We start from the raw sequence: 25,665 nt of genomic DNA, 5'->3' as shown, positions 1-25,665 counted from the left end.
GCCCAACTACCAGGCCACCTGCTGACCCTAAATTACTGTTTTTTTAAACATCAAACTGGAGAGTCTTGGAGTTAATAAGCCTAGTTAGAGTCTTGAATTTTACCCTTGCCTCTGGCAGAGCCTCTAAATTCTTGAGTGTGTCACTTAACTTCCTTCATCCTGAGATTTCCTCTCTGAAATCAGAACCTTCCTGTCAACTAAGCATCATCAGAACTTAGGACACCAAGACATTAAAGAGTCAAAGATCTGAGTTCTCATTCTAACTGTGTCATTTATCACAGGTATAACCTTGTCAAAGTCATGTAATGTTCTTGATTCTCAGTTTTCTTGTCCACTTAACTCTGGGAACCACAAGAGGATAAGACATGGGTTTTACACGGTTGATCTCCATAGATAGTTGGGAAACGCAGACATGTAAAGAGAGAATTCAAGTTTAAGTGTTATATACTATGAGTGGACCTTTTCAGGTGGAGGATGGTGGCAAGCCTTTCTAGGCAGAGAAAATGACTTTAGTCACAGAATGAAGTAAGGGAACTGTGTGTATGTGTGTGTGTGTGTGTGTGTGTGTGTGCATTTGTTCTACCGTCACACATGAATTATTCAAGGGATTATCTATTGTCATTAGTCAGTTCCACTCCTTTTTTCTTTAAAGTGAGTAACTGAAAAATTATTTTAGTGACACAGGTGCTTTTGGAATAAGCTTTTACACTTGGCATTTGCACTGTGAATTCTCCCAGTCTTTTCCTAGTGCTCATGGTCCAAAGAGCTCCTAGTGAGGAATTTTTCATTTGCTCCAGAATCCCCCAGTTCCACCTCCCACAAAGATTGTCTGGTTAGGACACTTTGGGGCCACCAACAGAATAGAAATTTGCCAAAATAAATGTTTTCCATCAAGATTTCACACTTGTACTTAATGAAATAGACGTTTTCCAAACTGTTCCTTTAGAGCTAAGTTTTTCTTTAAGATTTGTAATGAAAATATTTCATGACCTGTTGACATATTCATATGGTGATTTTCAAAAGGCAGATTTCATTTACAAAATGGACTTGGCAACAAGTAGGAATATCTGGGAAGTTGAACAAGGCTGTTGACAGGGAAAATTAGGGCTGAATCATAACTGACATTGTTTTGCATCTGCGCCATTTTTTAAGACTGACCAATGGGACAGGATTTATGAAGGCCTCCCGGTAATACCGAATGCTGAGATTGGCAGCTAATGACCATAAAGGAACTGTATAGGTAGCAGCTGACAAGTACAGAAAAGTAAGTTCTAAGAAATTGATTTTTCTTAGTAGATGCCAAGGAAGAAATGATTCTTTAGAAGAAAGATAGTAAAGAAAAAAATTTGCCATATTTTTCAAAGGAGCAAATAAGAGTCAAAACATTTTTTTTGTATTCTCTGCCTTGTATTTTGTTTATCCTTTGTTATCACATTCAGTTGGCACTTTGACTAGTTGAACTCGTTGTCTAACAGATAGCTCATTTAAAATTCTAGATGCAGTGCAGTTTTGAGTGTAATGTATGCTGTGTATTTTCCTTCAATGGTTGAAGATTAATGGGAGTGTTGAAATTCAGATAGTGGAAGGTGGCACTGGAAGCAATTCTAAAAGGTAATCAGTTTCTTTTTAAGTTTATGAAATTTATATGAGCTCTACCCCAGTTTTTTTTCATTTCTGCCCCCCATATCAGTAAGCTAATAGGATATAAGAAATACAAATATTATCACTTAGAGTCCCTTAGTCCCCTATCCACTCCAACCTTTGCATTGTAGGTCTGTCCCTCACTTCGTGTGTAGAATATTTTGTGTGCAGCAACTGTGTGGAGATTCTGTCCTTGAAATACCACCTCACTTTCTTAAAAGTGACTGCTTTTAAGTTTCAGCCAAATGCCCCCTGATTCTAAACTGAATCAGAGTTGCCTCTCAAAAATATGAAGAGTAGGGGCCAGATGGTAGTACAACAGGAAAACATGGTGCTTTCTGGCCCTGTGAGGTTGGCATACATGGGAGGGTTCATGTGACATGACCTGGGGCTGGCTGAGGTTGGGAGTGGACCACAGCATCCAGATGCTGTTGGGGTAGTTGGCTCAATGGTGCATTGGTACTTGCGTAAGCAATACTGGATCCATATGGATCGCAGGATCAGTTCCTGGGTCTACCTGTAAATGCAAGACACATGCACTCGTGATCTTGGCTAACTAGAAAGGCTGGGGGCGGGAATAGTGATCACAGTGTTAGATCCTGTTGATGGTACTTGTCTTTCTCCCCCTCTCTCTTGTTCTTACTCTCTTTTTTGGTCTCTCATCCTTATAAAAGAGAAGATTTTTTTTTATAAAGAACTCTGTTAAGGATGCTGTCTCTCTGTCTTGTTTGTAGGAAAGATAAATGAAAAAAAATTAACAAAATATTAGGATGTTCAGCCCTATATTTTACCCGATTCCTCCTTCCCATCCCTCTATGAAGGTCAGATGTTCAAAGCTAGAACCTTGCTATTGAAACAGTGGCTCATGGATGCAGCTTAGAATGATACCTGGGAGCTGGTTGAAAATGCAGACTCTCAGATCTCAGGCAAGACATTCTGAATCAGAATCTGTCTTCTAACAAGATCTCCAGAAAAAAAAAAAAAATCATACATACATTCAAGCTTGAGAGCACTGCTTCAGAATAGGACTCAGTAGTGAAGGAGCACACACATATGTATATGAGCACAAATACATTTAAATATATCTGATAGAGGGTCAATCAATTTTCATTATCATAGCATTGAAAGGTGAGTTGTCCCAAAATTGGTGGGGAAGAGACACATTACTTTGACATGATCTTAGTGATCGCTGACAGCTTTGTTAACACTGATAGGACAATATATTGCAGATTCATCTTGTATATTTGTTGCCCCAGTTCCGGAATCAGATGTTTCCACAAGAAGTCCAGGTGTGTTTTTAGTAGGAAATGGCATTTTAAGGCCCAAACTTGAGAGCTAGCAATGACTATTGTTATCAGGTTGATTGTTGTTTCAAGGCCTCCTGAATGGAGAATATGAACTCATACTGATACTTTAAATTCTAATTCTGTACCATGGGCCTGTTTATTAGGTCTCTTCTGTATTATGACTGAACCTCCTTCCTTTCTTTCTAGCTCTTAGAAACACAGGGGATAATAGGATTAAAATGTCCCACAGTTACTCAATTACATTTTCCCTTATTATACATACAACAGTCTCAATGACAATATTAATATTCCTACTGCCAGTATAACCACTGAGAATTCTAAACAATGAAACATGTTGCGCATGCACTCTGCATATGCAGTGAACTATAATTACAGTAAAATTATAGTAATTATAGTATTCTTACTGTAAATTCTAGTAATTCTTACTATACTTTGTTTTTACCTACTTGGCCTTAGTTCTACCAATAAATATATATTTAACGATCACTATCAATTTTTATTTCTACAATTCTTTAGACCAATGTTGTCCAGTTGAACATCCTGCAGTGATGGAAATGTTTCATATGTGAACATAGTAACCACGTGGTTCTTGAGTGCTTGAAATATGGTTTGTGGAACTGAGAACCTGAACTTTTAATTTTAGTTTATTTAGTTTATTTTACTTTTAATTTTAGTTTATTTAAATTTTGGTACATGTAGTTTGGGGCTGTATGTACCATAGTAGACAGTATACCTCAGATACTTCAGTTATATAAAGCGTACTCTGTATTAAGTTTTTCAGAATGGACTTATGGGAGCAGTAGTTCCTAATTTTTTAAATTATCTTTTTATGAAGATAATTTATTTATTTATATAATTTATTTATATAAAATGCACATATCAAAAATTCACTTTCAGATGTTTTGGAAAATGTGTACTGTATCATCACTATCCAAATCAAGATCAGAAATATTTTTGTCATCCCAGAAACTTCCAAATTCATTCCTTCTTAACCCTGCCCTGAATAACCATTAATCTAATTTCTGCCACTAAAGATTAGTTCCACCAGTCCTTGAATACTATATAAAAGGAATATTATGGTATGTACTTCTTTTCTGTTGTCTTCTTTTATGTGGCATGTTTTTAAATCAACTTTGTTGAGGTATAATGTATATGTAGTACAAAAGATCCATTTTAAACATAATTTGGATGAGTTTTTATGAATGTATTCACATATGTCACATACACTAACACAACATAGCATTTCCATTATGAGAATATATTTTTTTGTCTACCTTTTACCTTCAGTCACCTATCCCTATTCCAAGCAAACATTATTTTACTGTGTTGGTCTAGATTAGTCTTTTCTAGAGTTTCATATAAATGGAATCATGTAATATGTACTCATTTGGCTCTGGCTTGTTGGTATAGGATAACATTTTTGAAAATTGTATATATTGATATTGTAGGTGTATTTGTCAATTTGTTGATCTATTCACCTTTTGATAGATATTTGTGTTTCTAGTTTTTGGCTATTATGAGTAATTGTTATGAACTTCAGCATACAGTAATTTGGTTGTGATGTATTTTCAGGTTGCTTAGGTAGATACTTAGGAGTAGAATTCCTGGGTCATATGATAGCTGTATATTATTTAAATTTCTAAGTTAGTCACTGACTATTTTACAAACTGATTTTACTATTTTATAGTTTCATAAGAAATGTGTAGAAGTTTGGTTACCCTTGCTAATACTTTGGTCAGTCTTTGACATTTTAGGCACTAATCGGTGTGTAGAAGTAGTTCATCATGGTTTTAGCTGGCATTATCATGATTCGTGATGCTAACCATCTTTGCACATGAGCATCTGCCATTTTTGTATATTCTTTTCTGAATATTTTACGTATATTTTTTAATTTATCTTTTGTCTTTCTATTCCTATATTGTAAGAGTTCTTTATGTAGTCTAGACACATTCTTCATCAAGTATCTTTGTCAAACTTTTTAAGAACTTTTGTATACTGAGAAATCTTTGCATATTGCCAAGATGGTGAAGGTTATCTTCCATGCTATTTCTAGAAGTTTTTTAGTTTTAGCTTTTAAATTTCAGTCAGTAAGTGACCCATTTTCTGTGTGTTTTTTTTTTTTTGGATATATGATATAAAGTAAAGGTCAAGGTTTATTTGTTTCTCCAGATCAATGTACAGGTTTCATAGCAACATTTATTGAAAAGATGATTCAATCTGTTCATTAACTTATATGAATGCCTTTTAAAAAATGAATTGTGTGTGTGTTTTTAATCTATTTTATTCCAATGAGTTATTGGAAAAGTCACGATGCATTTTTTGCATAGATGAATATGTCATGACTATTCCTAACAACCTAATGTTTATATGTTTATTCTGCTACTCTAAGAACTTGATTAGAATAATCACTTTTGCAGAATGTCTTGAGAACAGGTAATGTAATTATTCAACTCTGTTCCCTTTTTAATTCAAGATTATTTTCAGTATTTTAAATCTTTTGCATTTCCATATGAGGTTTAGAATCAGTTTATCAAGTTATACAAAAGTTTTACCAAGTTAATAACTGGAACTTTATGACTATAATGATCATTTTGGGGTCTTTCAGTTTTTTCTTTAATTCAGGTTTTTTGTTTTGTTTTGTTTGTTTTTTAATTTTTCACAGCATTGTTCTGTAGTTTTCAGGGTTGAGAACTTGGATATCTTTTGTTAAATTTATTTCAGAGTATTTATAATTTTTAATTTTACTTTAAGTTGTGTTATTTTTAAGTGGTGTTATTTTAAATCAAATTTTCCAGCTATTATTACTATTCTAGTTTAGAGACATGCAGGTTTTTTGGTGTATACTGACTTGTATCATGCAACCTTGCTGAATTAACCTATTGAATCTAATGGTTTATTTTTGTAGATTATGTGCTTTGTATAGACAATGATGTCATCTGCAGTGACAGTCCTATCTGTTAGCCTTTATTTCTTGCCCTATTACACTGTTTAGAACCTCCAGAGTCCAATGTTGAATATTACTAGAGGGAGTAATATTGCCTTGTTCTAGAAGTTAGAGAAAATCAGTGTTTCTTCAAATATGACATTAGTTTGTATTTATGGCTTTCTGTTTTGTAGGTTTGTCAGGAAGAGGAAGTCTCCCTTTCTTCATTTCTTTGGTTCCTTTTTTTTTTTTTTTTTTTAAGAGTGATTTTTGCTATAGGGCATGTGTGCTAGCTGGAGAGACAGAGAGACAGAGAGAGAGAAAGTGAGAAATCATCCCTTAAGTGGGTATGGCCATGCCACAATCCCTTCTCCTCCATTCTCCTCTTGGGATGTTGGGCATGCATGCACATGGGCCCAAAATGAGTTTTAAGCCACTGGGTCTGGAACTTGAACCACTGTTGTCTATGTGGGAGTCCAGCAATGTAACCATCATGCCATCTACGGGTCCCAGAAGTTTCCATCTATTTCTAGTTTTTTGAAATAGTTTCGTGATTGGGCATTGAATTTTGTTACTTTTTTTTTTTGTTACTATTGAGGTTATTCTTTTGTATTCCAATAATATTGTAAGTTACTTTAGTTAATTTTTGACTACATTAATTGATTTTGTGTATTACTGAGACAAAACCCATTTGGTTATGATATAATATTCTTTTTACATATAGCTAAATTCTCTATGCTAATTCTATTTGCTAATTTGAGAATTTTTGCAATAATATTCATGAGAGACAGTAGCAGATAATTTCCTTTTTTAAAATAATATCCTTTTCATGTTTTGTTAGGATTTTGTTGACCTTATAAAATGAGTTAATAGGGGACCAGCAGTTAGCATCATAGCTATGTCGTTTGACTCCCATGTAGTTGACCACGGTTAGCGTCCCGGACCTGGTGGCTTAAAACTCATGCTGGACGCGTATGTGTGCATGCCCAGGATCCCAAGAGGAGAATGGAGGAGAGGGGATTGTGGCGTGGCCATCCCCCCTGGGGGGTGATTTCTTGCTTTCTGTCTCTCTGTCTCTCTCTGTCTGTCTGGTGAGCGCACACGCCCTATAGCAAAAACCTCTCAAAAAAAAAAAATGAGTTAAGCTACATTCCTTTCTTCTCTATTTTCTGGAGGAGTTTTTGTTTGTTTGTTTGTTTGTTTGTTTTGTTTTTTTTTTTTTTTTGCATGTGCTTGCCAAAAAGACAGAGACAGAGAGATAGAAAGCGAGAAAATCACCCCCCAGGGGGAATGGCCACGCCACAATCCCTTCTCCTCCATTCTCCTCTTGGGATCTTGAGCACACACGCATACTCGCCTGGCGTGAGTTTAAGCCACAGGGTCCACACTCAAACTGCAGTCGGCTACATGGGAGTTCAGCAGCATAGCCATTACGATAACTGCCGGACCCTATTTTCTGGAGGAGTTTTAAAAACCTTAATTTTTAATCAAATTGACCAATAGAAAATTTGAACTGGAAATTTTTGGGGAAAGTTTTTTGATTGTCAATTCAATTTCTTTACTAGACAGAGAGCCATTGATCTTTTCTATATGTTTTGGGTGTTTTCTTTCTTTTTTCTTCTTCATTAATCTTGCAAGGGTTTGTTAATTTTATTAATATTTTCAAATAACTCAGTTTTGGTTTTATTAAATCTCTCCATTGTTTTCCATTTTACTTAGTTCTTTCTGCTTTTAACTTTATAATTTCCTTTCTTCTTTATTTAGTTTAATGTGCTTTTAAAATTTGCTTTCTAGCTTTTTAAGTTGAATCTTAAAAATGAGCATGTAGAGCATTGATTCTAAACTTCTTCCTTTCTAATATAAGTATATAAAGCAACTTTTCTTCTAAGCACTATTTTAGCTGTTTTTTTGTAAATCTCAGTATTTTTCATATTGATTCAGTTTTAAATATTTTTAAATCCTATGAATTCTTTTTTTGACCCATGGGAGAAATGTATTATTTAGTTTCCTGAGATTTGGGTATTTTCAATACCTTATTTTTACTGATTCTGAGTTAATTCTGTTGTGATCAGAAAATATATTAAGACTCATTTTAAGATTCAATATATGGTCTATCTTGATATATTTTCTTGATATGCTTGACATAGTCTGTCTCCAGTCATGTATAATCTAGCCCTTAGCTAAAAACTCTAGGGGAAATGCTCCTCTTTACCCCCATGCTAAATTCTGGGCACCTTCTTTGTGCCTCTTTTTTATCCTCAGTATCCTACCCTAAGGATCCCAGCCAATTCACCTACTTTGAATTCCTATCCATGCATTCTAATCTCAGCAGGACCACAGTGCTCGGCTGGGACTCCAGCTCACTGAACTACAATAGGGAATTGAGCAACACCCTATACAAAGATCCTGGTCAGTGCTGGAGCTCCCTTTAAGTTTCCCTCCTCTCAGTGATCACAGTTTTGTGCTGTTGATTAATATTTGAAGATAGTTATCTGTTTAGTTTTATTACTTGGTGGGGAAACTATCCTGTTTATTTCATTATGCCTGAAAACAGTAGTTCATTTCATGAGTCTTGTTTATTTGCCATAGGTCTTTTCTGTCTTTAGTTTAGAAGTCAGTTTTGCTGGATATAAAATATTTGTCTTCTGTCCCTGAATATTTAAATGTATTACTCCATTTTCTTCTGATGTAATGGTTTTACTGTCAAAAATCTGATGCTATTCTAATTTTGTTTCCCATACACATCATTGCAGTTTTTGCTCTGATGTCAAACAAATTTTCTTTTCACGTAAAGTCCAGTGATATCATGAGCATGTTTCTTGGTTTTAGTCAGTCTTGGTTGATAGTCTCATATGTTGGATGTGTTCATTCAACATAAAACATTTTTTATATTTTTAATTGAATTTTTAAAAAGTTTTGTTTTAAGTACTGTTTCAGCAATTTTTTCTTTTACTGTTTCGGTTTTCTTCAGGAACTTATACTATATGCATGTTGGACTTTTTTTGTTTATCTTTAATATTTGTCCTTTTCTCTTTTTTATCATGTTCTTTTTCATTTTTAAAAGTTCTCTTTTTTTTACCTTCTATATTTATATATAATTTTTCTTATGATCATATGTCTGTGTTCCTTCTAAATTATTCTTATTTCTCATTTTTTTGTATATTTCTAGTTCTGAGTGCAATCACCTCATTTTTAAGCTTTTCTAATTCTGGTTATCCTTTATGATATTATTTCTTTATTTTAAGAGAGATTTTTGCTATAGCACACATGCACTTGCCAGAGTGACAGACAGAGAGATAGAAAGTAAAAAATCATTGGGAACCAGCAGGTAGCGTAATGGCTATGTCGCTGGACTCCCACGTAGTCGACCGTGGTTCGCTTTCTGGACCCAATGTCTTAAAACTCATGCTGGGCGTGTGTGCATGTGTGCCCAAGATCCCGAGAGGAGAATAGAGGAGAAGGGATTGCAGCGTGACCATCCCCTCTGGGGAGTGATGTCTCGCTTTCTGTCTCTATGTCTCTCTCTGTCTGTCTGGCGAGCGCACACGCCCTATAGCGAAAACCTCTCCAAAAAAAAAAAAAAATCATCCACTGGGGGTGGAGGGCTATGGCCACACTGCAATCCCTTTTCTTTTATTCTCTTCTCAGGAACCTGGACATGTGCACACATGTGCCTGGCATGAATTTTAAATCACCGGGTTCAGTACTCAAACCACAGTTGACTATGTGGATTCCAGCGACAGAACCATTATGTTATCTGCTGATCCCAGTACTATTTCTTAATATAATATATTTTAGCCTGTTTTTACAGAGATTGTTCAAGTTTTCCTTTTAGATTTTTGAGATATGATGCTTGTACTTGTTGGAGAGAGACAGAGAGGGAAAGTGAGGAATCACCCCCCAGGGAGGATAGCTATTCCTACATACCTTCTCCTCCATTCTCTTCCTAGGATTTTGGGTTCACACACACACACACACACACACACACACACACACACACACGTGCCCAACGTATCTTTCAGGATGCTAGTCCAGGTAGTGGAGTTGGCCATGTGGGATCTAGCACTTTAGCCACCACATCACTTGCTGGCCCAACTGTTACACTTTTAAACTGTTCTACTAAATAGATAGATAGATAGATAGATAGATAGATAGATAGATAGATAGATAGATAGATAGATGAGAATGTCATTTAGTTCCTTTGTCCTTTTTTGTTTTCAATAGCTTTGCATGGGAATCGATCCCATTTTATTAATTTTATATTTTATAGAGATTTTTTGCTGTAGGGTACTTGCACTTGCCAGAGAAACAGAGAGACACAGACAGAAAGTGAAAAATCAACCCCCAGAGGGACGGCCATGCTTCAATCCCTTCTCCTCTTTTCTCCTCTTAGGATCTTGGGTATGCATAGATACGTGCCTAACATGAGTTTTAAGCTGCATTGTCCAGAACTTGAAACAAGGTCACCATTATGCCATCTGCTGGTCCCAACCCCTTATTTTTATGTTACTCGTTTTTATGTGAAATCTGTGTCCCTGAACTTTTCAAAGAAACTTCTTTACAACCAGGTTCCTTTTGCTAAGTTCACAACACTCTATTTCTCTGCTGTTTTTTATGACAGCTTGCTTTCTGAAATTTACTGACACTATTCCTCTCTCCTAGTTTTTATTATTCCCTTTATTTTCCTTAGTTTTGTTTCCACAACCATGAGTTTCCTTTCAGTATGGGCTCTGACCTGGAAAAGAGTCCTGGCTGTTTAATTTTGAATATTCACACGAGCCAGCCTACCTTAACTCCTTCAAACCTTACTATGGACCTATTTTACTCATCTATTATTGGATTGGCTAAACCCTTTTTGATTTGAAATTAGACTGTCATATTTTTCCTACTAAAAACCTGTTGCATATTTCCTGACTCTTTTTTTATAAGTTTCAAATGTCCTATTCTTTCCCTCTGCTATCTCCCACACAAATACTGATACCATGACAGTTTTTCACTGTTGAGGCATGTCCTCACCTGCTTATGGTTGGAGATTACATGTATATGATTATGATGTATATGTTGTCTATGGAATTTCTTCCTCCCCCCCTTTTTTTAAAGACAGTTGTATTGTCCCTTTAGGACCACCATGGGTTCCACCATCTTTCTAAGTCCTACATTGTATTTTTATTAATAAACGAATTCTGGACCAGCTCCACGGCTGGTGGTTAAGGTAGCCCAATCCCACATGGACTACCATGTGGTTTGAGCTGAGAACCTGACAGCTTAAGAAACACACTGGGTATGTGTGCATTGATGCCTAAAATCCTGAAAGAAAGGAGAGGTGGGGGAGAAGGAAATGTAACATTACCATCTGATGGTGGTGTGAGGAGGTTTCTCCTCCCCCTCTCTTTGTATCTCTGTTTCTCCCTGGCAAGTACATGTGCCCTCTAGCAAAGAAAAAACAATTCCAATTAAACCAAATACAAATAAATGAATAGGTACTATTTTTCTTGAACAATTTGAAAACCACCTGCCCTAGAAAGCACATTCCTATCAAAATATCTGCTAGTTGAGCTCCTCTGGGTTTCCATTTTTTTTTCTTCTTCTTTTTTTTTTTTTTTGGTCGCTATAGGGCACGTGCACTCACCAGACAGACAGAGAGAGAGACATAGAGACAGAAAGCGAGAAATCACCCCCCAGAGGGGATGGTCACGCCGCAATCCCTTCTCCTCCATTCTTCTATCGGGATCTTGGGCACACACGCACACACGCCCAGCGTGAGTTTTAAGCCACCGGGTCCAGAACATGAACCTCGGTCGACTATGTGGGAATCCAATGACATAGCCATTATGCTAACTGCTGGTTCCCTGGGCTTCCATTTTCATTTAGTGTAGTTATGAGAAGGGAGGATAACTCTGAACTTGAATGGGAAGGAGAGTATTAAGGACAGTAGTGGGAGATCTAAGAGATGGTGGAAATACAGCAAGGTAGAAAATTATAGACAATTGAAAATTATAGACAAATATAGTAAGTTCAAGTAAGAAGGCATAAATAAAGAAGTTGGCTGCTTCTTTTTTTTTCCCTCACTTTTAGATTTTTTAATTTTTAAATTTTATTTTAGCATCGGTCTTACCCAAACCCTGCCCAGAAAAAGAAAGGAATAACTAGTTGGTCCTTTGTTCTCTGTTTATATGTGAGGCTACATGTCTTAACTTTAGATCAGAGGATAGAGGTCCCTGTCTCACATCGATGCTTATTCCTGGTGAGAAGACTGAAGACACTATAGGTATAAATAATGGTGATAGAGAAGTTGGAGGTATACAAGCAGACATACTGCTTTTTCAGCAAGGACAGAAATTTTCACTTTGGATCAAAATATGTAAGAGTGTATTTTTATGTTTTCTTTGTGTTTTTTGGGAAAGGTATTACTACACTTGATCTTAGCCAAAAGGCTGAGAAGAAATGAAAGCTATACTTAATATTTTCACAAAATATTTTAGTTTTTGAATATCCTAGAGAAACTTCATTAAAAGAGAGCCATTCTAAATCCTTATGAATGAAATTTACTATCTTCTAGCTTAAGTTGATCTTTTTCCACATTAAATTTTAGTGTTAACCATTTCTTTCTTTTTTTTTCCATTTCTTTCTTTTTATTTAGTTTATGTTCAATGTTTTATTCCAGACATTTCTTTCTTTTTATTTACAGTTTAAAGTATTTGCATATTACTTTGTAACAGTTTGGAAATGAATTTATGAAATTATCAGGTATCTGAGACAAAGGTGTGAATATTAAAAAAATATTAATTATGGTCTTTCCTATATATCTATATATTATATACTGCTTTGGCCAGTTGTAAATACTTTACCAGTGTGTTCACTGTGGTAAGAAGTATTAGTTCAGTTAGTTGGTGGTCACATCAACTTGAAAGATTCAGAAATGTCCATGAAAGAGTTAGAATTTAGTTGTGTTTTAGAAGATAAATAAGATTTTGACAAGCCAGATATGGGAGTGGAGAATAAAGAAAGAGAGCACACAATTGTGTAGAAGGGGCTAGTTGAACAAAGGTACCTAAAAGGAAAACATGGGGTATGCCAGGGCATTACCAACTAGACCAGTTTAGTGACGTGATTTGTAGAAGGAAGGTGTAAGAATTAGCCCACAAAGATCATGTGGATAATCAAAGAATGAATGGCAGGTAGAAGAATCTGTACTTAATTTTGTAAAGGGATTCTTCAGAAGTTTTTAACAGATGGCATAATGGCTCCATTGCTGGACTCCCACGTCATTGACCACTGTTTGAGTCTGGGAACCGGTGGCTTACGCTCACGCTGGGTGCTGTGCGTGCATGCCCGAAATTCTGAAAGGAGACTACAGGAGAAGGGACTGTGGCGTGGCTATCCCCTGGGGGGATGATTTCTCACTTTCTGTCTCTTCGTCTCTCTCTGTCTCTCCAGCAAGTGTGCACACCCTATAGCAAAAAGAAAAAAAAAACTTTTTAAATGGTAAGTTTGTGTACAAACCTGAACTAGAAGATGAGTCCATGTGGAGTGTGGGTCACAGAGGAAAAAGCCCAAAGGGGAAGAGTCTAGTTATGACACCTTGGACTCGATTGAAAAAGCTGATTATTTTGATTTAACTTTGAACTGATTCCCTTGATTCTTAGTATTCTCTCCATTCTATACATACGTACTCGTGTCATTTCTATGTCTGTTGTCTGAAAAGTAGACTGGTAAGAAATGATTTCTCTATATTCTGGAGTATTTAATAGTGAATAGAGATTCATTAAAAATACTTCAAGACAAAAAAATTTAATGTCATGTAACAAATTAGACTTCAGAAGGTCAAGAAAACTTTTCATTGAAAAATAAAGAAATGAGCTTTTCATTGTAAATCTTTTACATGCTTTGGACTAGACTGTTTTTAGTGAAACGTGGTTTATGCCCATTATATGTTATATATATTTTAAAAAGCAGAGTTGGGGGACTAGCAGTTAGCATAATGGCTTTGTTGCTGGATTCCCATGTAGTCGACCGCAGTTTGTGTCCCGGGGGTGCCGGCTGCGTGTGCGTGCGTGCCCAAGATCCCGAGAGGAGAGTGGAGAAGGGATTGTGGTGTGGCCATCCCCCCGGGGGGGTGATTTCCTGCTTTCTGTCTCTCTGTCTCTCTCTGTCTGTCTGGCAAGTGCACATGCCCTATAGCAAAAACCTCTCCAAAAAAAAAAAAAATCACTCTGGGGGACCAGCAGTTAACGTAATGGCTATGTCACTGGACTCCCACGCAGTCGACCGCGGTTCGAGTCCCGAACACGGTGGCTTAAACTCACTCCAGACGTATGTGTGTGCGTGCCCAAGATCCCGAGAGGAGAATGGAGGAGAAGGGATTGTGGCGTGGCCATCCTCCCTGGGGGGTGATTTTTCGCTTTCTATGTCTCTGTCTCTCTCTGTCTTTCTGGTGAGCAAACACACCCTATAGCTAAAACCTCTCAAAAAAAAAAAAAGAAAAAAAGCAGAGTTGGACAGTTATAACTATGTTCAAGAAATGATTTTTTTTTAGGATTTTTATGATGTCAAGAACATGCATGGCACTACTTCCATGGCCCAGCAGTAGCGCACTGATCAGGAGAAGCTGGGCCCCCCATGGCAATTGTAGTTCAAATCCCTAGCCAGGTGGTTTAAATCCCTGGCCAGGTCAGTCTGAAATATGCTGGACACATGCACAAGTACCCAGACTCTCATGGTCTGGAGGACTGGAAGAAGGGGGTCATGGCATGTTCATACTCTGAAGACCATGTTTATCTGTTTGTCTCTTACTCTTACTTTCACATGCACACTTTCTATCATAAAGAAAAGAAAAAAATTAAAAATAGATATATTTACAGAAATAATCGACAGAAGAGAATAGAGTTTATATTTTTTCTCTTTATCTTCAGGCCAGCACTATGAATTTCTGATAAATAGATCAAAACATTCTCAGAGTCCTATGACAAGTGGACATTACACAGTTATATCCTCTGATCAGTAATTTTAGCATATGAGAGTAACATATTTTAGGCTTACCAGTTTTAAAGTATGTGCCATTGTAGATTTAAAATAGAATTTGGGTGCCTGCTCTAAAAATAAAATGTTATATGCAATGTGAGCAAGTTTTTTCAGATGAAATTTAGATCCTTCAGTCTATGTTTCACAGAGTCCTATTTAAGATTTTAAGAGCTAGAAAAGACCTTAGCTATCTTCTAGGCTAGTGTTTCCACACATGTGCTCTGTGGAGCACTCATTCAATAGGTGGTCTATAAGAAAGGATTGGACTTTTCTTCAGACGACTCCTGTCACATTAGAGAAGTACGTGTTTATGAGCATCTTGGATGCTCTGGCAGTTTCTTACTGCCTGAAGCAGTTTGCCTTTTTTCTTTTTCTTTTTCTTTTTTTTTTAATTTTGATTTTGCCAGAGGGCGTGCCAGAGAAAGACAAAAGAGGAAAAATGAAAAAGCGCCCTTTATGGGTCATAGTCACACTGCAATCCCCTCTCCTCCATATCTGCCTGCTTTGGGGGTCTGGGCATGCATATGTGCCTGTTGATCTAGCTGCCGTAACCACTAGGCCATGGGCTGACTCTAGTTTTGCTTTTTATAACCCAGAGTTTTTTTTTAATATATTTGATAATCGTGTGTGTGGATGTACATATGTGTATACCCCAAATATTCTCATCGTATACAATAGAACTACTGTTTAGAATATGCTTTGGAAAACTATTAGGTTGTTGGGAAAGTCATGGTATTTTTCTATGATTTTCTATGCAAAAATGTGTCATGACTTTCCCAACCACATGGTAATTGTTCAAGCTCTTCATTTTATGGAAATCTAATGTCTAGAAAGATTTATTATCTCTCTACCAGTCACACAGCTCCTGACAGTGGAAAACCGTGTCTCCCAACTCCCAGGCACTCACTGCTCACTGCAAAGATTATATGTGATACACCGTTTAGCGGTGTTATCACTCTCCTTTCCCTTTCTCTCTAGTTACTTTAAACTTTTGCTGATAAACTTTTCACTCAAATAGAAGGATGAAGTCAGGGCTAAGCAACCCCAGCCTTTGACTTGGTTCTGCAGTGCTTAGCACTAAAGAGACTAGAGTCCCCATCCTTTCCATTTTGGTTCTTTCCCTGATCTGCCTGCTTCCAGTCACCACAGGTGCTTCCTGAACCTGCAGGTGGCCACAGTCAGAGTTTTGGGCTGCCTCTTTAAGAGCTAAATGTAATCATTCACACCTCAGGTATTCCATTTGGAAATCACCAGAACCCTATACATCCTTTATTTTCCTTGTGACTATTGGTCATTTTATCATCTCCAGAATACTTTGAAGTGAGGGTGAGTAGGAGCAAAGACAAATGGGACTTGAAGGGGTAAGTTAGGATTTATCCAACAATTGTACCTCTAAAAACATTTGTGTTTGGGAAAGAGGTCAAGGTTTCATGTTAAAATGAATGAATACATCAATCTTCCAAAAACAGTCCACAGGAAAGAATGGAACAAAGAGAGAAAATGAAGTGCTGTGAGTCCAAAACTCAGTTCAGTTTTGGGCTCTATTTTTCATTATGTGTATACATTTGTATAAGATATTTCCCCCTCCAATCTTGGTTATCTTACCTGTAAAATGAATGATTTGGACTGTGCTCTGAGTTTCCTTCTAGTTCCAACTTTCTGTAGGTCTTTGATCTGCAAGTGTTAATTACCCATGACTTGACCACTATGGATAATCAGAACTTGGCTATACTCATTTAGATTGACAGCATCCTAAAGGAATGGCCTGGAAAGAGAAGGACAAGCCAAATCTCTGAGATTATCGGCCTTCTTCCTTGCCCAGCCTGTGACCAGTTTATGTTTTTACAGCCTTTCAAGCTATGCATCTTATTATTATGTTTAATATTGCAAAATTGAAATCACTTTATTGTTTGTAACAGAGTACTTTCAGACCCTTCGTTTTATAAAGGAACCATCTTCTTAATTTTTGGAGTGTTCTTTCTGGCTTCGAGGGAAAAATATGGTACTTGAAAGAATATTACTGTAGTGGAGAAATCACATAGCAACAAGAAAGCAGAACATAAACTAGCCTCACAAAGAGTGCTTTGCAGACCTTATCCATAATGCCAAATGCAATAAAGGACATGCGCCGTTTCCATGGGGAAGATGTTGTAGAAAGATACAACCTCATTAGAGTGTATACATAGACATAATTCTATTTTAGTTAGTGACATCTTACACTGCATAGCTATTTTTCCCTTTGGTAAAACCAAACTGACAAAGTAGTCAAGTAATCCTCCCCAGAGAGTAGAATAAAACATAGGCCCTCTGCACCACATCAGAGTTCTAAAATTAGGAAGGCTTATCAAACAAATCAGTTGCAGGACAGGTTTAGCTGTAGCAATTGGATGCTCAGTTCTGCAACATCAGTCAGGAGGATCTTTGTTTATTATCGGTACAGATGTTTCCTATCTTTGAACTCCTAAGGTGACTCTCACCCCCACCTTTCTTCCCTGGAAGCTCCTTGCTCGGTGTGTTCAAGTTAGCCATTGGATCGCTAGGCAGAGAAGTGATTAGAGGGATGTGCTGTAGAGAAGATGGAATCACACTGTTAAAGCAAGCAACTCCGATTCGGCCCCCTTACTTCGTTTCGTGTCTGTTCTCCCAACTTCTGAATGAAAGCGGCTAACTAAGGAAGAAAGTGAGCCTCACATGAATAGACATTTGTTTCCAGATACAATGCTACACTGGGATTGCTGGGCCATGCTGTTTTGCATCAGCAGATGCTTTAAGAATGCAGTGAAAACATCTTATAAAGTGAAAACCTATCATTTGTAAAGCTGCTAAGAGAGAGCTTTGTTTGCCCACACAGCATTTCTCAATGGAACCCCTGAGGCCATGGGTTTTTCAGGACAAGTTTCAACTCTGCTTAGTACACATTTATTGTGCTAAAAAGAAGTGGTCCAAATAAGCAGGGCACGCTATTGAGACGCTTGTAAAGACTGCATGCGTTTAAGATCTCTGTCTGGCTGGCTTTAAACTAGAGCCAATTCACAATTACCTGTGATCAAAATGACAGAGTGGAGACAAATTAAATGGAATCCATATAATCTCTTCTTGACATTGAAAACGCCACCCTCACCTTCACTCATTAAGTTATTTCCAGCAGAGCATTATCCGAGCAACTAGCAAGTAGCTACAATTGTACATTTGAATTTCAGGTTTTGGATGCCAAAACAGCAAAAATAGTCTAAGTTTAAATGACAAAAACCTTTGCTCTATGTAATCAAATAGACTGCATGTTGTCATGGTTATATTTTAAAAGGGGGACATTTTCCAAAGAGTTGGTGATTCCCCATATCAAAGCTTTCTTTCTTGACTAACAGGAGTAGATTGTAGACTTCATAGATTTGGGCCTTTTTTGCACTTTTTTTTCAGTCACTTTGGGAATCATATTTTACTTTTGTTCATTGTTTTTCCCAATGCCCTGGTCTTTTATCAGCCCCATACCTAATCTTTCTCACATACCTGTAGCACTTCATGCCTGTCTTAAGAGTACAGTGAGGCTGAACCAGATGTCTATAAGTTACTCTTGTGATTTGGAGACAGAAGTGGTCCACATATAAGGCTATGATATTTTTCATTTCCTTTCATCATCTGTGAGTGGAATGGCTGCTAGCCTAGAGTTTTACTGTGATTGGCTCCCTGTATATGAATTTTTCAACTTCTTGAATTCGAATGCAGATTTAAATTATATTAGTACTAGAATTCACCTCTTCCTCCTGCAACAGAAACATTTCCTTCCATGCACAAAACTGAAACTTGTTGGGTGGAAATTCACAGTGAGACTCTTAAATGAGAACAGTATTTTATCATAGTGCTGAGCATTGCAGTGCTTTAGACCAAAGGAGCTTAAGTTCTAGATGCATGTGGTGATGACACGATTTTTTTTACGACTAAACTCTGGGACTTGAGAATATTGACCTGAGAATGAAAGAAAAAGAAGTAATAGTTTAGAGGCTTGAAAATAAGTAACAGAATAAAGAAAATAAAGAACACCAATTTCCTTGCACTGCAGACTAGAAAGATTTGTGTAGTCCAAATTAGACTTTATATGTTGTCTTTTTATTCTATAGACATTTAATTGTCATTGTAAATATGATGTAAAAGTGCATGCCTTAAGACGTAACTAGAGAGCATGCACATAATTGTAGTGGCTAGGGCAACCAGATCCCACATGGCTGACCACGTGGTTTGAGTTCTGGACTCAGCAGCTTGAGAAACACACTGGCATGTGTGTATGCATGCCCAGAATCCTGAGAGAAGGGATAGCTAAAATAGAAAGGACTGTGGTATGACCATTCCCCATGGAGGTTGCTTTCTCCTCCTCTCCTCTCCTCTCCTCCCCTCCCCTCCCCTCCCCTCCCCTCTCTTCTTCTCTCCTCTCTCTGGTGTGAATAAATACCCTGTAGCAAAAAAGAAGGAAAGGAAAGAAGGAAGGGAGTAAAGAAGGAAGGAAGAAAGAAAAGAAGGATGGAATAGTGGTTTATGGTTTATTGGTCTCTTGATTCTGACAGCTGGAAAGTCCAAAGGCATGAGACTGGTCTCTGGTACCACATCAAAACATGCTGATGGAAACAGGTCGGCATGCAAAAAGGAGGAGGAACAGAATTCCCTCACTTCCTCTGTTTGTCCTTCCCAGGTAAACAGCCAAGTAGATGGTGCCCTGTGATAAGACACCATCTCTTAAGGTCTCACCACATTTTAAAGCCATTACTCTGGTGACCAGGCTTCCAAAACATGAACCTATGGGAGACAAATCATTATCTAAACCATAGCATACAATCTCATTATAATCTTTCCCTCCCTAGCATTTACTTCTGTTCATTCATAGATGTTGCACTTTCTTTCGTGTTCTCTCTTTGCCTTTTTCATTATAGAGATTGGAGATTAATTAGATGTATCAGAAATTACTCAGAAAAATTCAGGTGTTTATATTTCCGAACAGCAGATCATTCAGGAAGAGTTTGGAACTTTTACACATTAGCCTAGGGCAGAGTTGACTGTAGTACTTCTTTTCATTAGATTGGTTGGCCGGTCTGGGAACATTCTAAAGAACATTAAGTGCCCAGGCAATGAATGACCTCCCTACTTCTGTTATCCATCCTCAGCTCATGTGTTTGCCCTTTTCCGAGGACAAGTTGAAGGCTCTATCAGGGGTCTTTTGACCAGGCTTCTAAAATTCAAAGGGTGTGAATTAGAGGAAGTCCTTGTCTCAGAACTTGGAGTCTCGGGACAAACAGGTTCATGATAATATCAATAAGACATGAATCTGAAGTTGATACTGGGCCATGTTTTAGTTCTCCTTTACCAAAAGCATGTGGCCTAATTCTTAGGTACTGTGAACCCCGTATCCCTTCCCTTCCTAGCTGTTGCTGGCATGGTACCACTCTTGGCAATTGCAGCTACCCGGATTCCTCTCACATCTACCTGGGAATGATTTACAGTCATACTCCTGCTGCCACTTGCTCCTGCCCATAAAATCAAAGAGAGCAGAGACTGTGACAGACTGATAACATATTTTCTTTCATTAGCAAACACCTTTCACTGCTCTGTGCAAATTAATTTGAGATATGAAAGGAGTGCAAAATGATTCAGAAAAGGTAAGGAAGAACATGACTCGGGAAGAGAGGGTGAACTGCTCTGCAAGTCCAGCCCCACGTGGCAGACCCGATCCCTGGCTTCCAGATGCCTTTCCATGAATTCTTTGCTCTCTGTTCCTCATTTCTCCTGGAACAGCATTCTCCTCATGGGTGCTCAAGGACTGTCTCTGAGTATTTTCTTAGGCATGCATTGTTCCTCTCTGACCTGGGTCATAGGGCAGTTGGCTGTAGAGTGCCTGAGTCTCAGTCCCATGCATTTCAAGGCTTATCCATATTTAGTTGTCTTCAGGTCATGGTAATGCCTAGACAGTCCAGTGGATCCTCAAGAAGGAACTGGTTTGTAAAGTGTGGCCCAGAAAATGCTGTAGATAGGGAGACTGTAGTTCTGGGCAGAGTTCAAAAATCCCTGAAAATCCAGGCCACCAGGGTCTAGGATTGAAATGAAGGGATGAAGCCAAAAGGTAAATAATTTCCTGTGTCCTACTTCCTATGTGCTGCCGTTTGATAAAGTGATAACCCCCAACTGGGACATCCCAAACCAGATGCTTTGAGGGGTCCAGCTTTGAGCCAGTCATTCACTGTGTTTCTTTTGGAGGAATTGTTGCCTTGCTTTTAATAGTGACTGTAGAACTTGAGCTCTGGCATGAAGACTCTAAGCTAAATGGAAATAGGTCCATATGCTTACTAGGCATAATAACCAGAATTCATAAAAAGTGCTTACCAAGGCCCCAGGGTCAGTTTCTTTCTTCTTGGTTTAATTGCTAAAGGTAACATGCCCTTGCCAGAGAAAGAGAGAGAGACAGAAACAGAGAAGAAACACCCCCACCCCAGTGGGGTGTGGTCACACCGCACTCACTTTTCTCCATTTCTTCTTCCTTCCTATCAGTCTTTTGGGTGGGTGTGTGTGCGCACATACAAACACACACACCTCATTATGTTTTTTAAGCTGCTGGGGCTGGGAGTCAAATTGCAGTCAGCCATGTGGGATCCAGCTCCCCCTGCAGTGTTTAACCACTGCACAGTGGGTTGGCCCCTGGTTTCATTTTTTCTTTTTTGATCTCACTTTGCCATGCCCACTTGTAGGTGATAGCTAGGGAGCAAAACTCAACCTGCTCCCATGTGAACAGTATGAGTTAACTGGATCCACCTCTCCTATAATATATATTAGGTGAATTGTTGAGAAGTGGACATTAAAATTTAGTTTTTGGCTAGCAAACTTAAGTGAAAAAAAGACTCCTCTTATCTACAATGACCTGGTTTTAGTTGATGTGAAAAAAGCAGCAACAGGGACCAGCAGTTAGCATAATGGCTATGTCGCTGGACTCCCATGTAGTTGACCATGGTTTGAGTCTCGGATCCGGCAGCTTAAACTCACGCCAGGCATGTGTGCATGCGTGCCCAAGATCCCAAGAGGAGAATGGAGGAGAAGGGATTGCAGCGTGGCCATTCCCCCTTGGGGGTGATTTCTTGCTTTCTCTCTCTCTGTCTCTCTCTCTGTCTTTTTGGCGAGTGCACGTACCCTATAGCAAAAAATTCTCCAAAAATAAAAGAAGAAAAAATGGCAGCAACAATTTTACTCGCTAACATTGTGTTCTTCCCATGTGTTCATTCTTCAGAGTAAAGTGCAAAAATAGATTTTTTTTAAAGATCTTCTCTTGCTAAAAATAACAGCTAGAAAATTGACCTTTTGCTTTTAAATGAGATTGAAGAATTTTGTCTATCCTGGGTCAAAGCTGATTTTGTCTGTCTGTAGTATCTTCCTAATGATCAAATGACAAGCATTATTTTATAAATTGAGGGCTTATACTTGAGGTGGACACATTGAATTGTAATTTGTTTTAATATCCAAAAGTAAAAATAATTTTTGCAGTGGTCAAAGCCCCAAATATGTTTTGTCAGTCTCCTTTTCACTTAATGGCTAAAGCTTTATGTATTTAAGCAAAATTTCATCCATGTGTTTTCCATTTATTTACACTTAACTAACCAGTATGTTTAGTATGAGTTATTGATGTTCAAGAAATCTTTCTAACCATTTTATATACTTATTTAATGTGCTTATAAAATAAGAACTAATTTTCTGCCAAAAAAGGAAACTCTGAAAAGTCAACAAATATTTATTCTCCAAATTTCAAGTTTGATTTTAAAATCCTAACAATAAAAATTTTGTCTAAACAACATAAAACTTACATCTATTTTCTACCGACAGTCCTAGGTATTCAAGGGTTCTCACAGTTAAATACAGCCTTGCATAAAGAAAGAAGCTGGAGTTGAGGTCTTCATCAGGATTCATATTCAGTGTTGAGCCTGAGCAGTCACTGTCTACTTCTATGCAGCGCTCTCCTGACATCACGAAAAACCTACTCCACCAATACTGTCAGTTCCGTGCATCTTTCCAAAGGTGGTTAAAAAAATTAATAAATAATCTTTTAGGCGTCTAATCAATGAGTTTCATATCTGATATTTCACCCGAAGAACCATTTCCCCAACAAGTGCCCCATCACTTGTCTCCTCTAATCTTTCAGTGTTATAGAATATCAGGAACCTGTTAAAAGTAATTTTTCCATCACATTGAAGGAGTGGAGACTTAACCATTTATTTAGTAGACAGACTAAGTGATCACTCTACCCAGGCATTCTCATAAGCCTATGAATAGGAAGTTGGATCATGTATTTTTTGCTATTGCTGTTGTTTTGCCATAGGGAGCATGCATTCTCCAGAGAAAGACTGAGAAAGAGCAAAAACTTACCTCCTCCCCCCAGGGGAGATGGCCATGCTGCAGTCCCTTTTCCATTCTCCTCTCAGGATTTTGGGCACGCACATGCACCTAGCTGTCCGGGGCTTGAACCATGGTTGGCCATGTGGGATTCCAACATCTGAGTCACTACGCCACCTGCTGGCCCCATGTATACTTCTTTTAATGCTCAGGATGTCAAGGACCTGGAAAGCATAGTGGATGCTATTCAGGTCCTGCCTTGGTACCTGAGTTCATGGGAAGCCTTGCCACATGCAAGAGAATCCAAGATGCACAGCGGCTTCTTCCCCAAAGAGCCACACTCCATCTGTGGCATGCTTCAGCTCCCACAGCCTTTGGTGTGATAATACTGAGACAAGTTCCACACAGTTTCTCAGAAAGATTTCAGGGACGTGAGATCTAATTGCCGATAACAGCAAACTACTCATGAACTCTTATTGGGTTTCTTATCTTCATTATCTTACTTCTCCTCATCTGCCTTCCTGAAATAACCCCAAATAAACCACCTGTACCAACTCCTTGGCTCATAATTTTCTTTTGGGAAAAATTTAAGCCAAAGTACATAGAACACCAGTAGTTGCAATGAACTGTTATGATCTGTAACAGAAGTGTGCATAGTGAGAGGACACAGTAGCAGAGCAGAGAGACATTATTTAATTTGGTGAAGATTTGTGTGGAATTTACTAGCTTACTGTCTATAGCCTCCACTGCAGTATGAACCTGGCCAGGCAGGAGCACCATCTACTTATTGCTGTGTCCTTAGAGCCTAGCACCGTGTCTGGCATATAGGAGCTAAATACATACTCATGAATGAATGGTCACCTTTGTCAGAGGGAAAATGGGCCTAGAAGGGTACAGTCACTTACCAGGTTAATCAATCAGAAATTGTGGAACTGATACTAAATCTCAGAAATCCTAATGTTTATTCCTAGGGCTTTTTCTCCAGCTGACTCTAAAAGGATATGAACTTAGCCAGAAGAATATATGAATTAGGTGTGGTTAATATGTACTAAATTCTAAATTCTGAGTAGTATGATATACTCAGAAAAATGCATCATTTAGATATAATCAGATTGCAAAGGCAGGTAAAAGTTGCTTAGAAAAACAGAGATGAAGGGTGATAATAGGTCAGTAGGAAGACTTGGTAGGCCATGCTTAGGCACTTGGGCTCTCACTCACTGATAACAATGGTGGTGGTTTGGGGGACATGGAAAGACTTTCATTGAGGGCAATATGTGATTACGTCTTAGAAAGAAAACACTGGCTACAGTGAGGAGGATGGAGAGTATAGAGAAAGACTGGAGACAGCAGGATGGGTTCTGTTGAGTCATTAGAAAAGTCGTGACATGGTTTTGTTTTGTTTTTCTATGCCAAAATGCATCATGACTTTTCAGATGACCCAATAAATATGTCTAGGAATGAGAATTAATAGAATTGATAGAGAAAAAAAATAGAATTGATAGAGAAATGGATAGGTTGAAGCAGAAGAAGGAGAGTTAAGATCCAGGGTCCTTGCTTAGGCAACTAGGTGGTGCCATTTCTTGAGACAGAGCAGATAAGAAGGGTATACTAAGGGAGCTGAAAGGGCTCAAGGTAATCACAGAGCAACCAGGTGAGGAATATAGGTTTTAGAGAGAGAGAAATCTTATTTGAAAGTAGATGTGGAAAGCTACTCAGCAGATGGGTAGTTATTTGAAACCATGGAAGTCGACAGTAAAAAAAAAAACTAAGCATTTAAATCATGCTTACTATCTGCCAATCACTGTTCTAAGTACTTATAAGTATTAATTCTATTTAACTATTAAGTATATGTGGATTAAATATATTGTTTTGTAGCTCTGCTTCACTATTAATATTTTTTTATTTCACTTTTTTTTAGAGGTTTTTGCTATAGGGTGCGTGTGCTTGCCAGAAAGATAGAGAAAGAGAGACAGCAAGAAATCATCTCCCAGGGAGGATGGCCATGCCTCAATCCCTTCTCCTCCATTTTCCTCTTTGGATCTTGGGCACACACACACATGCACCTGGTGTGAGTTTAAGCCATTGAGTCTGGGACTCAAACCACAGTCGACTACATGGGAGTCCAGTGACATAGCCGTTATGCTAACTGCTGGTCCCTACTATTAATATTATAATACAAATTCAGTATCTATTGACAGCTCAATAACCATATGAGATAGATGCTATTATCTCACTTTCTAGCTGAGGGAATGGAAGCACAGAGAAGGTATGTAACTTTCTTAAAGTCATACAGCTCATGGGTGGTGAAGCTAGGATTGCTCCATTGAGTAAACAGAGAAACAAACAAACAAAAAAAACTATGGGAAATGGAATGGGACCTTGAGATATAGTTTATGACTCATAAACATTGAGAGGCTA

Source organism: Tupaia chinensis, unplaced genomic scaffold (assembly GCF_000334495.1).
Source record: "Tupaia chinensis unplaced genomic scaffold, TupChi_1.0 Scaffold143720_1, whole genome shotgun sequence".
Classification (NCBI taxonomy): domain Eukaryota; kingdom Metazoa; phylum Chordata; class Mammalia; order Scandentia; family Tupaiidae; genus Tupaia; species Tupaia belangeri.
This window is presented reverse-complemented; position numbering follows the sequence as displayed.